The sequence below is a fragment of the Bos grunniens genome, chromosome 8, assembly GCF_055505025.1.
Source record: "Bos grunniens cultivar Pamir isolate PY7600 chromosome 8, Bosgru_T2T1.0, whole genome shotgun sequence".
In the NCBI taxonomy this organism is placed as follows: domain Eukaryota; kingdom Metazoa; phylum Chordata; class Mammalia; order Artiodactyla; family Bovidae; genus Bos; species Bos grunniens.
The window spans coordinates 93,496,458-93,512,282 of NC_141172.1; the positions used below are offsets into that span (position 1 = coordinate 93,496,458).

The 15,825-nt window shown below is 37.4% G+C and overlaps 1 long non-coding RNA gene across 1 annotated transcript in view; it reads right to left on the reverse strand.

Annotated features, from left to right (window-relative positions):
• The window catches only part of LOC147367693 (uncharacterized), a 191,989-nt gene that overhangs the window by 51,037 nt on the left and 125,127 nt on the right, over positions 1 to 15,825 (reverse strand). The window lies entirely within an intron of this gene.

Genomic DNA, 15,825 nt, shown 5'->3' on the forward strand with positions numbered 1-15,825 from the left:
CTTCCTTATCTCTCCTTGATATTCTTTGGAACTCTGCATTCAAATGTGTATATCTTTCCTTTTCTCCTTTGCTTTTCACTTCTCTTCTTTTCACAGCTATTTGTAAGCCCTCCTTAGACAGTCATTTTGCTTTTTTGCATTTTTTTTTCTTGGGGATGGTCTTGCTCCCTGCCTCCTGTACAATGTCACGAACCTCCATCCACAGTTCATCAGGCACTCTATCAGATCTAGTCCCTTAAAAATATTTCTCACTTCCACTGTATAATCATAAGGGATTTGATTTAGGTCATACCTGAATGGTCTAGTGGTTTTCCCTACTTTCTTCAATTTAAATCTGAATTTGGCAATAAGGAGTTCACAATCTAAGCCACAGTCAGCTCCTGCTCTTGTTTTTGCTGACTGTATAGTCTTCTCCATCTTTGGCTGCAAATATATATAATCAATCTGATTTCGGTGTTGGCCATCTGGTGATGTCCATGTGTAGAGTCTTCTCTTGTGTTGTCATACTAATTAGCCATTTTAATTTTTCTTCTTTAATTTTTATTCATGTCATTGCTTGTTTTTCTTGTCCCTCCTCTTCCCTTCCCCCTTCTTCCTCAACCCTCCTTGCAAAAGGGAGACTGATCCTTTGAACACAGAAGTATCTCTCACAATTCAACAGCAAAAAAACAACTGAGTATCACAAAGTCTTGGACAGGAACCAGCCAGAGAGAACAAATTTTAAATGTCAATAGAGGAGTACAACAATATCAACCACAAAAGTCTTTGCAACAGGTCAGGACAGGTGGAAAGAGAAAATTCCATAGCTGTAATTTAAGATCAAACCCTAACCACTGAAATCTGGAAGATGGATTTTTAGCAAGTTGTGCTGGCATGGAACCATAGTCACTTCTCTGCCACCCAATGAGTGTGCCCTCTCCAACAAGTCTGCCTCAGTACTTGGGGGAACTTCTCCTTTGGGTGTTATTTCACCTCCAGGGATAGTGACTGCTCCTAATAACAGATATCCCTAGATTCCTTAGAGTTTTCTTTACTTCTTACAGGCCACTTCCTCATTTCTACACCCCCCCCATTATACATAATTCAAAAAGTTATTTCCTATTCAAATCACTGGGTGTTTTCTGTTTCTTGATTAGACACTAACTGATAAACACCACTCTCAGTTCTAGTATCAACGAGCCCAGACTTTTGCATCTTTCCATACTAGTAAAGCACTAAAATCATTAACATGAGATGTCTGTTTTGTGGTTAGCAGTAATCTTTTGAACTACATGTGTATGTGTGTTTTTTTGTCTATTTTTCCCAACAAAAACTCCTATATATCTTGACTCCTCCCTTACTTCTTTGGAACAGCTCCTCAGAGCTATCTTAAGAGGCTGTCTCAGACAAAGGTCCATATAGTCAAAGCTATGGTTTTTCCAGTAGTTATGTACGGATGTGAGAGTTGAACCGTAAAGAAGACTTCGCGTCAAAGAATTGATGCTTTTGAAATGTGGCATTGGAGAAGACTTTTGAGAGTCCCTTGGACTGCAAGGAGATCCAACCAGTCCATCCTAAAGGAAATCAATCATGAATATCACTGAAAGGAATGATGCTGAAGCTCCAATACTTTAGCCACCTGATGCGAAGACCTGACTCATTAGAAAAGACCCTGATGCTGGGAAAGATTAAAGACAGGAGGAGAAGGGGATGACAGAGGTCTATATGATGGATGACATCACTGACGCAATGGACATGAGTTTGAGCGAGTTCTGGGAGATGGTAAAGGACAGGGAAGCCTGACGTGCTGCAAAGCATCAGACATGAAGAGTCGGACATGACTGAGGGACAACTCAGGCTATCGTCCTCAGTAAGGTCGCCAAATAAAACGTAACTCAAATTTTAGGCTGTGTATTTTTTTTTTTTTTTCAGTGAGCAATTAACCCCTATGATTTTTACCTTTTTGATCAGATCAGGATTTTTCACTGGCATTACTGGAATTTTGATTTGGATAATTCTTTGTTACAAGGGGCTTCCCTGTGCATTGTGGCTTGTTTACCAGCTTCCCTGGCTAGATTCTGGGGCACTGGATGACATAGCATCTCCTTCCCAAGATGTAACAATCAAAAATGTCTCTGGACATTATCAAGTGTCCCCTGGGTGGGGGTGGGGGGCAAAATCACTCTTAGTTGAGAACCTTTGAAATAGATAATATCCACCATTAAAAAAAATACAACCTTTTCACACTTTTGGAATGTATTTCAGATTTTGGAATGAAAGCAGCAGCTTATTTCATTTTTTCTTACATACAGACACCACTGGGACAGTGGTCTCTGTATTGAGCCATGCTTCCTTCTCCAGTGACTTAAAATGCTGCCTTTATCTTTAATTTTGTATACATATTAGTTTATGCTTTAGAACTATTTTTTCTATTCCATTAACCTTTTGTTCATTTCTAAAGTGCCTTAATTATTTTAACTCTATAATACACTTCAAAATATCTGAGAAGACTGGGTCCCCATGACAACACTTGTTTTTCAAATTTTACATACCTGTACTTATCCATTTATGCTTCCAAATAAGCATTTAAATGATTTTGTGAAGGTCTTTAGAAGTTTTCTTTAGATTTTGAATAAGTTGCATTAAACCTACTAATTAAACCTATTGAATAAGTTGCATTAAACCTATTAATCATAATAAAAAGAATCGACATTTTCTTTTAAAATTCACTCTTTTTATTACAGGAAGGTGGTTATTATTCATGTCTCTTTATCAACCTCAGTGAACCTTCCATAATTTTCTTCATGAAAATCCTGTATGTTTCTTCTTCAGTTTATTTCCAGGCATTTTTCTTGAGATTAAGAATAAGGTTCTTTGTTTCAGTATATTTTCTGTTTGTTGCTAGTTTAAAGAAAAGTTGTTATTGATAGACTGTCATTTATTTACTGAGTATCTGACAACTTGACTGAATTCTTATACATCATATATTTTTCAGTTAATCTTCTTCAGTGATGAAATCTATTTCAGTGTAGCAATTCCATGAAATTATTATCTCGTCACAAAAGTTATTATCTCCTTTATAATTTTATGAGAGCTTAACTTTTTCATCTCATTCAAATCTTCTCAGAAAGAAGCACTAGAAGGCACATCTTAGAAGGAGATGAGATAATAGTTCTTCCTGGACATAAAATACAAGGCAGTATATCTTCCTATCTTTTCTCCTTTCTTGATATCATAGGACCTCGTCCCAGGATATAATTTTTGGAAGATAGGAAGGCATTGCCACTTCAGTTTGATTTAGCAAACACTGTCAAATGTATTTTATGCTTCAAACTTGATCTTAGGTTTGGGAAGGAAAGAAAACAAGTCAGTCCTAGTTTTCAGGTTAAAGGAATTTCTTGCCCAAGAGTAGAGAGGACACATAGATTATTTCAAAGTTATGTGTGCTTACTGTGAAAGTGAAATGCCCAAGATGTGCTTGGTGAAAGAACTTAAGTGAGGGAGCATTAAGCCAGCCCAAGGGGAGGAATGGATGGAGATCAGTGAAAGATTTTCCAGCTAAAATTGCATCAAAAATTGCTGGGTAAGAATGATTGAGCCCAGTTAACTGTGTATGGAGTAAGGATTCGATGGGGGAGTGGTTGAGATAGAAGGTGAAGCATAAACCAGTTCATACATGATTAGGGAGTAAAGAATAAATATGATCTGGAATTGCTAAAGTTTAAGGCAAGGAGTAATGAATCTGAGACTTAAAGAGGTGGGTAGGGACCAGATTTTAAAGATTTTTTTTACATCAGGCTAAAGTGGTTGGACTTAATTTGGTGGGAAATATGGAAATCACATGTGAGTTAGTACTGTCAGATTTGATTTTTATAGGTCGAGCAGAGTAGTGATGCTATGAAGGATGGATTCATGGGTGTGAGGTGGATCTAGATGCAAAATAACAGGGGGCTATGACATTAAGAAGGAGATTATTACATATTGAACTGGGTCATACCATCAAAAGGTTTGGATAAAGGGAGAGATTTTAGAAACTGACAATATTTGACTAATTGGATATTGTGTTAATCATAGGGTTCCAGCATGTCAGCATAGCTAATCTGGAACGATGTGTCTCATAATTCCCTTCCCTGAATAGTTTCAGGTTAGCATGAACTATGCGAAACATTTCATGTGAGATCTGAAAGGCAGACGCGAAGCAGGAGTAATATTATTTTCATGCTGGGAATACCAGTGGGGGTCCTTGGCACAGTTGCAGCTTGATACACTATTACTTATATACTGGTTTGCCTTACTGGCTTGAGCAACTGCTGGGCTCAGAGCCCTTCCAATTCCCACTGGATCTCCTTCAGCTCTTCTGGAGCCAGAATAAGCTCCAGAAACAGAAGGAACAGCTATACATAAACTGTTGAAACATCTCCCACAATTCCTAGGGTCAAATTCTATTATAATTCATATTTTCTATCATTCCTAGCTATTCTATTTTTCTGATCAAATCCTGACTGATACAGGCATAGTGAGTGATGGAGTATAAAGAGTATACACATTCACCAAGTTTCTGCTTGAAGTTATTCAGTGATAATGCAGAATGCATTGTCATAGAAGATACAGAGAAGGAATAAATCTGGAGTTAGTATATAAACAAAAGCAATCAGCTTTGAAATGTTAGGTTTGATTGGTATGAAACACCTATGTGGTGACATCCAGTTGATATAGTAGATAGTCAGTTAAATTAAGCTCAGAGGAGGGGTCAAAAATAGTGACAATACACTTAAGTCCTTATTATATTGGGCAGTGGTCCCAAACCTTTTGTGGCACCAGGGTTTTGTGGAAGACAATTTTTGCATGGAAGTGGGTGGGGAGATGGTTCAGGCAGTAATGCAAGCAATAGGAAGTTTTGCTGGCTTGCCACTCACCTCCTGCTCTGTGGTCCAATCCCCCAGGTGGTTGGTGACCCCTGGTAAAGGGGAGAGTAAAAACATGATAATTTATGAAGTCACCTGGAGAAAGGAAATAAAAGGGAAAGTGGAGAGGGCACAGCAGAATTCTTGGGGAAACACCAATATTTAAGATATGAACTGGAGAGAAATAGACCAAGAAGAAGATCAAGAATCAATGGTTAAAAAAGGTAAGCGAAGAATGGGGGAAGGAGCAGCCCATTAGCTATAATGGAAGCTAACAATTTTTAAAGATTTAAGAAGGTCCACTATATCATTTGTAGCAAAGAGTTTCTTTGGATGTGTTAACATAAAGATGACTGGCAGTGTCCCTGGAACAGCAGGAGTACGAGTCATATCACTATGAATTAAGCACTGAAGAATGAGTATGTAAGTGAAACAATGGTTGAGAAGGGAGCAGAAAGCTTGATTAGTATCTGGAGGTAGATCTGAATCGAGGGAAGCCTCTCTTTAGGGAGGAGAGGTACATATAGCCAAGAGGAATGATCTGTAGAAAGAAGACTGTGAAACTGCAGGAAGGGAGTTACATTTGATAAAGCAAACAACCTTGGTAACACAAGAGAACTGAAGTCAAGAGCCATAGGAAAGGGCTGATCTAAAGAGAAAAAACATATTTGTAAAACTAGAGGGAAAAATATCATAATACTTGGAATTGCAGATTGTAAGTGGTGACAGGGATGGGGGGGGGGGTCCTCTATTTTCTTGATCAGTACAAAGCTATCTCCTGAAGGTGAATGGAAAAGGGGCATGGTGGGACAAGAGAGAACTCAAGTTCTGAAATAGTCACTTGGGGAAATGGGGAGATAAACCTGGTATGGTGAGGAATTTGGGTTTTGGTGGGTCATCTAAGGAAACTATGTTAGGAAAGAAAAGCTGGGAGTGTCCTTGCTTTGTGAAGGCATTGACTCCAAAGAGCAAAGAAGGCTATATAGGGTCACTGGAGAAGTAGGCAGTCTAAAATCATGCCTACCTTGACAGAGAGTTTTGGATTGTCATAGACACACTGCTATATGTACAATGAATAACCAATAAGGATCTATTGTATAGCAAAGGGAACTCTGCTCAATACTCTGTAATAACTTAAATGGGAAAAGAATTTGAAAAATAATTGATATATGTATAACTGAATCACTCTGCTGTATATTTGAAACTAACAAAACTGTACTCCAATATAAAGTCAAAATTTTTTTAACTGAAAAATAAAATGATGCCCACCTCAATAGAAAGGGAGGCAATGACTCTGCTGTTAGGAGGTATTATTATTATTATTTTTTTTTTTTCTTGGCCACACTGCATGGCTTGTGGGATCTTAGTTCCTTAATCCAGGGATGGAATCCATACCTCCTGCAGTTTAAGTGTTGAGTCCTAACCACTGGACCACTAAGGAGTTCCTAGGAATAACTTTTAAAAGTGGTAATCATAAAAATGGGCCAAGAAAAGGTTGTGAGGCAGATGGCAGGATAATAGATGTTTTTGCAGTAAAGTCTTGTGAAATGCAAAGCAAATTGAGGCATACTGTATTTGGCACTTAGAATTTTCTCCTGTGTGCTAGTGTATTCCTATATAGTTTTGTAGAGCACAACCATAGTCATTTATTCCTTGAAATCACAGAAAATCCACAATGTGCCCGGTTTGGGTTAGGTACAGAGGGTGTAACAATGACAGATGTAGACCCCTTCCCTAGGAAGATGTAGGCTAGTGTGGAAGACAAAAAGGAAATGAGAAGAAACTGAGAACATATGGGTACTTCTGGGTGCCTCACTTGGCTATGTCTGAGTAAGTAGTTTAGACATTTATACAAATCTTTATCAGTCACATTCTCAAATTAACCTGTATCTCTGGCATCACAGTAAAACCAGGAAATGGAAATCAATATAGTAGAAGAAAAAAAGCAAAATCAACATTGTCATGTTCATAAAATTTTGCATAAATTATGCAGTCTAGGAGTTTAACTGTAGCCCCAGACATACTCCTAGAATGTGTATTTCATGAACTTACAGTGTTACAGGAACACTGCTATGGCCAGTGACATACAATGTTTGAAAAATCACCTTTTATTTAATATGGTCAGCTTTCCTTGATCATGATTTTTGTTCCGAAGTTAAAAAAAAAATTCCAACCAATCCAAAATTAATAATTGTGTTTTCCTGTTGGAAACATTGACCCAAATGTCAGCACTGCTGAGCTGTAGCCCAGTCTCTTAAGAGCTAGTCAGTTAAATGGATTCTCAATTAAGATTCCCTCTGGGATTTATCACCACAGCCTAGTTAATTACTAAATAAGTTAGCATCCATCTAATGCAGAGCCCATATATTAGATGTAGCAAGTTGCTAAATAGTTTACTCTAATTAGAAATCTTAGGAGAGGCCAGAACTGTCTTATAATGGCATGCCTTACTTAATGAATGGCATGTTACTTCAACCTGGAATATCTTTCTCCCTTTCTTCACCTGTCCTCCAAGATTCACCTCAGAATTTATATCCTTCAAAACACCTTGCCAGAAACTCCTCCCTGGCTAGGCTGAATCCTTCCATTACTTATTTCTATCTTTCCATATTACATAGAAATAATATGCCACATGTGAAAAATTGTCACATCCAATTTTTCAGGGTTAAGATTCTGTATCTATAGGAAAAATCATAGTCTTCGACTCTTAGTAGGTTTAGCACATATTTACTATACTACTGTATTCCATTAGATTTAGATAATCAACAGTGAACTGCAGTGAAAACTTCCTTGCACCTAAATATCCTTATTCACGTAGGAGACACTTTACCATTCACTCAACAAATATTTATTCATCAACTACCATGTGCCAAGCATAAGTTGTTGAGAATTCACAGTGAGTTGGCAGATATAATCCCTGCCCTCTCGGAACTCATACTGTAAGATGCTAGGGGCTAGATGCTTCTATATAATATAGGTATAAGAGTTACCGTATGGTCCTGTTTCATCTTCTGTTACCTCTCCCATATAATCTGTCTACCTCTATATTTATTGAAAACCAGAGAACATCAAAGATCACTTAAAGTGGGATGACAAAATATTCCAGTTATAGTTGTGATTATGTGTTGTTTGCTTCACATGGGAAATAAATGTAAAGAAATTGGGCACAAATTGGAAAATTCTAGAAGGCATGAGTCCTAACTCCTACTTTTACACGTTTGAACTGAGACCTGGGAATGAGATATAACTTGTCTAAGATCACAAGATGGGTTAGTGATGGAGCCAGAGAATATTCCAGTTCTAATTCTTTTTGGTGCTTTTTTCTTTTTGGAATGTTGCTTATGATCATATTTTCAGCTTGCTTTTGTAAGTATAACTGCTGTGAAAGAGATTATTTTTCTACCAAGATGAAACATGAATGTCTTAGAACTTTACAAAATGTCCATTCAATAAATACATGTTGAATATTAGCCAATAGTCTATTATATGAGTCCATATATTATACTTCCTGCCCAGGTTGTGCTTAGCATTTCCAAATTTCATGTTAAAATTCATGTACCAATTATTATAATTAACAGTATTTTAATTACAAATGCTCTAAAGAATACTTTTTTAAACCCACAAAACTTAAATAATGAATTAATGTTTCAGCTCTACACCTTGAATTAAAATGAGAAAAAAGAAGAAATTTTGAACAGCCTAGGTTTGAATTGTATGGGTTCACTTATATAGGGATTTTTTTTTCCACTAAACATGGACTGGACTACACTATTGCACGATCCCTGGTTGACTCAATCTGTGAATGCAGGAATCACATACCAGTGGCCAGCTATGAAGTTATACTCGAATTTTTTACTGCACAGAGTGGGCGCCCACCCCTGTGTTGTTCACGTGTCTGCTGTACCATAAAAATGTAAGTTCAGCCTCCAATGATGAACAAGTTAATAAACACAAGAGACAAAACATAAAGCTGAGAAATATCCTGAAACAAGATCTCATCAGTTTAATCTTATATGAAACCTGAAGCTTTAGCTTCAAAGAGAATAACTTTTATTATAACTAGCTTCAAATAGAACCTATTTTATGGCAAGCACTGAGATAAACACCTTATTATACCTCATTTAATCCTCACAATAGCAATATAGGGTTAACATGTTTATTGCTGTATACTGTCACATAGTTTAGAGATTCATAAGGGCTCAAAAAAATTGCCTAACTTGTTCAGCTTACAGCTATCCAGAACCAGGATTCGAACCAGGTTTGCTTGTCTCTAAAGCCTGCCTGCCCAATTTGAATCCTTTTATTTCTCATTAGAGAGACTGACATTTTGAAAAGTGGTATTTAAAAAAAAAATTTATTTATATTGAGGTATTGCTGTTTAACAGGACTTTTCAGGTGATGCTAGTGGTAAAGAACCCTCCTGCCAATGCAGGAGTCCTGAGACTGGGTTTGATCCCTGGGTAGGGAAGATCCCCAGGAAGAGGTCAAGGCAACCCACTCCAGTATTCTTGCCTGGAGAATCCCATGAACAGAAAAGCCTGGTGGGCTAATAGTCCATGGGGTCGCAGATTCGGACACGACTGAAGCAACTTAGCATGCACGCACGCACGCTTAACTGCTTAGCAATGTTGTGATAGTTTCCAGTGAACTGTGAAGGGACTCAGCTGCATAGATACATGTATCAAAATGGTATGATTTGAATATGTCAAATTATCAAAATTATTTGGGTAGAAGAAATACATGGTACCCAAAATAATGAAAATAAAAATTTCACTTGGACAAGCACACACATGTATTATGTGAGTGTTCACATATATAATCTTGAATCCTGATAACCCCCAAATTTTCTGCAATAAGGAAATATTTTACAACAGTAAAATTTATCAGGGGAAATGACTCCTATGTAATTGTATCTTAGACAGTTATTGAGAATAATAGCTTTATGACATACAGTGACTTGGTGTTACAAAATTATAAATCATTTGATCATTTTATTTGGCAAATAGAGAATATACTCATAATTGGTTGAGAGGTTAGAAATCAATTTATTTAAAATTAGGTAGAACTGATAATTTTCTAGAATGAAAGACAACCTCTTTTAAAGAATAACATCTCTAGATAGATAGTCTGTGTTTTGTGATTTTTAAAAGCATGGACTACTATATTTGGCTTTTCTGTGAGACAGCAAAAGAGACACAGGTATGAACAGACTTTTGGATTCTGTGAGAGAAGGTGAGGGTGGGATGATTTGAGAGAATAGCATTGACACATGTATATTACTGTATGTGAAGTAGATCTCCAGTCCAAGTTCAATGCATGAAACAAGGCACTCAAAGCCTGTGCACTGGGACAACCCCGAGAGATGGGATGGGGAGGGAGGTGGCAGGGGGTTCAGGATGGGTGACACATGTACACCCATGGCTGATTCATGTCAATGTATGGCACAAACCACTACAATACTGTAAAGTAATTAGCCTCCAATTAAAATAAATAAATTTTTTTTAAAAGGAGGGGTAGAAAAATGTATAATATCCAGAGAAGAGGCAGAAATTATACCAATTTCTTAATAATACCAATTTCCTTAATAACATCAGGAACCTCCAGAGGAGGACATCACTGACATGATCTTCCCCTCAGAGCTCTCATGTTGTGATTTGCAAATGACAGCCCTAGACCAGCGCTGGCAGAAGCTGGTGCAGTTTACTGAAACAAGTCTGGGCAATGATGAGTGACATGAGCATGTACAAAGAAAAGTGGCCAAGTAAAATTATTTCTTTTTCAATCTATGTCATCTATACACTGCTTAGAACTCTCATATAAATAGTTAGGAATAAGTTTTTCCTTAAAAATACTAAAAATTAAGTTATCATATGATCCAACAATCCTACTCCCAGGCATATATTCAGAAAATAGGAAAACTATTTTAAAAAGATACTTGCACTCCAATGTTCATAGCAGCACAATTTACAATAGCCAAGATATGGAAGCTGCCTGAATGTTCACTGATAGATGAATGGATAAAGAAGATGTGGTGAATATACATAATGGAATATACTCAGCCGTAAAAAAGAATGAAATGATGCCATTTGCAGCAATATGGACAGACCTAAAGATGATCGTACTAAGTGAAGTAAGTCAGAGATCAATATTTTAGGAAATCACTTATATGAGGAATATTAAAAAAAAGTGATACAACAAATTTACAAAACAGCAGTAGCTCACAGACACAGAAAACAAACTATGGTTACCAAATGAAAAGAGGGAATGATAAATTAGGAGTTTGGGATTAACATATACACACTACTATATAGAAAATAAATCAACAACAAAGACCTACTGTATAGCACAGGAAACTGTATTCAATATCTTATAATAACCTGTAATGGAAATTAATCTATAAAAGCATACATATATATATATATATACACACATATATATATATATATCTAAATCACTTTGCTGTACACCAGACCCTAACACAACATTGTAAATCAACGATACCTCTGTTAAAAAAAAAAAGGTAGGAGTAGGATATTAAAACAGTGTGTAAACACAGATATTTACTCACACCAGCTTGGATGTTCCAAAGACTATTTTTATCTGTTTTCCATAACTTAACTCATCTTAAATTGTAGCCACTATTAATCCTGGTGATTTTAGGACCAGAGTATAAAACCCAGAAGGAGGCAACAATCTCACCAACAAAAGACCTTAGAACTGTGAAGCATTTATGCACTTAAGGTTGAAACAATCTCTTTTCTTGGTGAAGAGGGTAAATATTAAGTCAATCCAAAGCACAAACTATCTACTGTGATTACTCCTACTTCTATAGAGGAGGGGTGGAGGAGGCACAACTACACGTGTTGTTATGGAGGTGTCTGTTTCTGTTGTGTCTGGGCATCTAGTTGTTTTGGCCTATCCTCTTTATCTCTGGCACTGGACTTTTTTTTTAACCATAATTTGAAGATAATGAAACTGGCAATTCCTGGTATACTGACCTATGCCAGTATCATTACCCAGACCTGCCTTTGCTTTGCTTTATAGGGTCTACATAGCTGCACCTGATCATCTCGGCCACAGGATTCCAGATCCATCTTCTTCTCAGCTTTTCTGTACCTCCCTCATGATGCTTGGATTTTCCTCTTGGATATTCTAACTCCTCTTATAATCTATGAGCACTTTATAATGCTAACTCAGTCCATGAATCTAAACAACTCTCTGACCTTACTGTCTATTACTATCTTATAGTATTGGATGAGTTGCAATATGGGATGAAGGGCTTTTCTGGAAGATCGACAATCCCTTTCCCAGGATATGTCTCAGGGAAGCTGACCCCTTTCCCCAACCACTCCATAACCCATCCTACCTGGGCCAAGGTCTTGTGTAGTAAGAGCTGAATTACTTAATGTTTCTTCACTTCCTTTTATCATAAACATAAATTTTAAAAATGTTACATCATAATAAAGATTATAAGACTATACTACCAGATTTTATTAGCAATCACTTTTAAACCTCCTCCTTATCATTTGCATATGCTATATTTGTTTTTCTTGTCTATTTCATAGACAAGAATTGATGCTTTTGAACTGTGAAGTTAGAGAAGACTCTTGAGAGTCCCTTGGACTGCAAGGAGATCAAACTAGTCCATCCTAAAGGAAATCAGTCCTGAATGAATATTGGGAGGACTGATGCTGAAGCTCCAATACTTTGGCCACCTGATACTAAGAGCCAACTCTTTCAAAAAGACCCTGATTCTGGGAAAGATTGAAGACAGGAGAAGGGGATGACAGAGGATGAGATGGTTGGATGGCATCACTGACTCAATGAATGTGAGTTTGACCAAGCTCTGGGAGATGGTGAAGGACAGGGAGGCCTGTCATGCTGCAGTCCATGGGGTTGCAAACAGTCGGACAGGACTGAGTGACTGAACAACAACAATACAAGATAGTATACAAACTATTTTATATCAAATATTACATTTAAAATAATATTTATACTTCATAAAATATAGATGATATCTGAACATCCACTTATAAGAGGGACATTATAAGGGAAAAAAACTACAGAATAAAGGTCAAAAAGTATTCAGGGAGAGTGAATAAAATTTTCAGTATTATAAAATGAGAAAATTTGATGCTATCCCACTCTGTTTAATGAGCTACATTGATGGAATTTTACCTATACTGTCTTAGCATGAGAAAACATCACATCTACCAATATGTTATTTTCTCCCCTCTGTTGGCCATATTGTGATTTTTATTAGGTTACATTTGTATGACACATTCAGGATAAACCTGAGAATAAAAGACAAAAGAATTTAATGTGGCTATTTATGGAACATAATCAAGAGCTTGCTGAAACTGAAAAGATAAACAGTATATTCATAGCATCTAGAACAGCTACATATTTCATGTACCAACAATTGTCTCTCACAAATCAGTTTATGTGTGAAGGGTAGCTGCAAAGCTAAATTATAAAGCTAAACAGAACTCCAAATGCCCCATTGATCACCAAATTAACACCAGATTCAATTTCCCCCAAAAGTTGTAATTCATTTTAATGCATTTAATTTCTGTCTTTTATCCATTATCAATTACTTCTAGTAAACCTGCCTTCAGAAATGAGGAAGGCTGTGCCTTAATTCTACTAAGTAGCAGCAGAAAAGCACACACATTATATGTGTCTACAAACTAAAGCAGAGATTTTGATTGTTATTGTGATTGTGAGACAAATCCAGATACACTACAAAACAGAACAAATGAAAGCTCATGGGCTTCCCTGGTAACTTAGCTGCTAAAGAATCTGCCTGCGATGCAGGAGACCCTCGTTCGATTCCTGGGTTGGGAAGTTCCCCTGCAGGAGGGATAGACTACCCACTCCCGTACTCTTGGGCTTCCCTGGTGGCTCAGTGGGTAAAGAATCCACCTGCAATGCAGGAGACCTGGGTCTGATCCCTGGGTTGGGAGGATCCCCTGGAGGAGGGCATGGCAACCCATTTCAGTATTCTTGCCTGGAGAATCCCCACGGACAAAGGAGCCTGGTAGGTTACAGTTCATGGGGTTACAAAGAGTCAGACACAACTGAGTGACTAAACATAGCACAACAAAGCTCCTCATAACTGAGTAGACATAGTTTTTCATTCTTCTATGACCTTGAAAAATATCTGCAAAGTGTATACATTATCTTGCAAAGGGGAACAGTATCATCTATGGGTTGAGGAAGAAGAGGACTGATGTCATGAGATACTGGTCTGGCTATATCAGCAGTTAGCTTTTGGACACAACCTAGATGCAGCTTATTTTGATAAATAGCATGGTAAGGATGCGAACTAAATACTATTATGAACATCTGTTTCTTCAAGGGTATTCTAAAATGCCACCTTTGAGAAATGACTGTTAGGTTGCAGTGTTTGAAAAGCAGATACTTTTTTTTTAAATGTATACTTTGAGCAAATACAGCAGTTCAGGAAAGACAGTGGACTCAGCTAATATGAAATACCTTGCTACCAAAACTTAGAAATAAAGTGGATAAAATATAATTTTAAAAGAGATGAATAGCTGAGCTCAAAAGGAAAAAATGAGGGTGGGGTGGGGAAGTCATTAATTGCTAGAAAAGCAGAGAAACTGAAAATGTATTAAATACATGAGCTGAAATGGTAGTTTTCCTGGACACAGGACCTGCTTATTAATGCCTCTGTGGGGCAGGAGAGGCTTTGGGTCCAGCCAGGTGAGTAGTTGAAATTTCATTCGAATATGATTGAAAAGCCAGGTAATATGGGATTTTAGAGAAAGGTTTGTTAACTCCAAGAGATAACATATATATCCAGTGACTTTTGTGTACAAAGAATTCAGAGAGGAAATGACATGAAACTGACCTTTGTCAGATTAAACAAGACATCTATAAGAAAATAAAGAGAACAAGACATTCCTAGGAAAGGAAAATTCTACCTATACACAAAGAAACATCAATCAATTGCCCAAAGGGAAACTCAAGACAGAGAATCTCTAAGGCACTAATGGTTCTGACATTCTGGGGAAGTATACCATAATACTGAAATTGTGAGTCTATGAAAACTGTGAGGCTTCTGACATTTTTTTCTACTCCACCAAATTAAACAATTAAATACTTCCTTATCATTTCAAACAAATAAAAAATTTCCATGCAGGGGATTAACTTTTTTTTTTTTTTGCTTTCCCAAAGTACTTTTGGTTGTGTTTTTATGTGCCATAGTAAACTTATGTTATGCAGATGACACCAGCCTTATGGCAGAAAGTGAAGAACTAAAGAGCCTCTTGATGAAAGTGAAAGAGAAGAGTGAAAAAGTTGGCTTAAAGTTCAACATTCAGAAAACAAAGATCATGGCATCCGGTCCCATCACTTCATGGCAAATAGATGGAGAAAAGTTGGAAACAGTGGCAGACTTTATTTTTGTGGGGCTTCAAAATCACTGCAGATGGTGACTGCAGCCATGAAATAACAAGACAGTTACTCCTTGGAAGAAAAGTTATGACCAACTTGCTGCTGCTAAGTCACTTCAGCCATGTCCAACTCTGTGTGACCCCACAGACGGCAGCCACCAGGCTCCCCCGTCCCTGGGATTCTCCAGGCAAGAACACTGGAGTGGGTTGCCATTTCCATCTCCAATGCATGAAAGTGAAAAGTGAAAGTGAAATCGCTCAGTTGTGTCTGACTCTTTGTGACCCCATGGACTGCAGCCCACCAGGCTCCTCCATCCATGGGATTTTCCAGGCAAAGTACTGGAGTGGGGTGCCATTGACCAACCTAGATAGCATATTAAAAAGCAGAGACATTACTTTGCCAACAAAGGTCCCTCTAGTCAAAGCTATGGTTTTTCCAGTAGTCATGTATGGATGTGAGAGTTGGACTATAAAGAAAGCTGAATGCTGAAGAATTGATGCTTTTGAACTATGGTGTTGGAGTA